A 1,148-nucleotide genomic window follows, 5' to 3' on the forward strand; every position below is an offset into this window, starting at 1 on the left:
CTCTGGAACCTACAGCCAGCTCTGAAAGGGGAGGCAAAAAAAACGCTGTAGCTGAAAACTTTCTTCAGTTCATAGAGATTGCTGGGGAAGGTGATTGTGACTGTGATGAAATGCAAATTCTAGGAGGATGGTCCAGCCAGCTGAAGTGCTGTCAGAGTCCAGTACTCTCTGACCAGGTTCTTTCAGATATTCCACACATTTGGACAGTGCAGTGTTTCATATAAAAGTTTATTTTTGAAGGAATTTGATGTTACATGGGATTTTGATTTAGCAGAGTGATTCAGCAATATACTGAAATCACAGTTCAAGTGTCTCACAATACAAGTATATACACTTCACAAAATCTAACTAGACAGTTCACTCACAGTACCAATGTCATTGCCATTACCGGTCTCAAATATGCTCACCATCACAACAGTGGGCATCCCTAATTGCTGGGAAGGAATACGTGGGTTGATACCAGCTCAAGCCTTTTGCTCTCTTTGAAATTTCTGTTAGTTGTTGAGGTTTTATACTTTCTCTTGGGCTGAGCTACATACACACTTCACCCCTGCTGGGCTGGCTAATCTCAGGGAGACATTCAGACCCTTTTGGTCAGCTCAGGAGGAAAAAAAACACTTACACTAGGTCTAGGTAATGGATATGGTTGCTTATCTAAGATGAAGGCCACCCTTCGGTCCCCTTATGTCTTGAGATAATGTCAGTTCTCTGTGCAACAGCTGCAGTCAGCAAGCTGCATCCTACACTGTCCTTGAGATTTATGGGGCACCTTGCCCTCTGAGCCTTGTCCCATTGTAGGGGGGTGTTGGTTGGTCATGTTTGCGGTGTTCTATGTTATTACTGAAGTTAAGCTTCAGAAGACAAAGGCTTCATGGCATACACTTACCTAATGCAGACGGTTGTACTGAGAAAATAAAATACTGCTGAGACAGGCTAAGCAATACAGTTCAGAAGACGATAATCATAGAACCACAAGCATTTCTGGAGATGGAAAAAACTTATGCTAAGCCCTTTACTGCAAAAGAACTGAAGCTCTTAACAGACCCTTTCACTTGACTGCTGAAAAATATCAGGTCTTCTGCACTCTTCAAGTACTACTTTATATTCTGTGTATTTGAAACTCTTTCTGTGAATACTGAGCAGCATGG

Source organism: Struthio camelus, chromosome 1, assembly GCF_040807025.1.
Source record: "Struthio camelus isolate bStrCam1 chromosome 1, bStrCam1.hap1, whole genome shotgun sequence".
Taxonomy (NCBI): domain Eukaryota; kingdom Metazoa; phylum Chordata; class Aves; order Struthioniformes; family Struthionidae; genus Struthio; species Struthio camelus.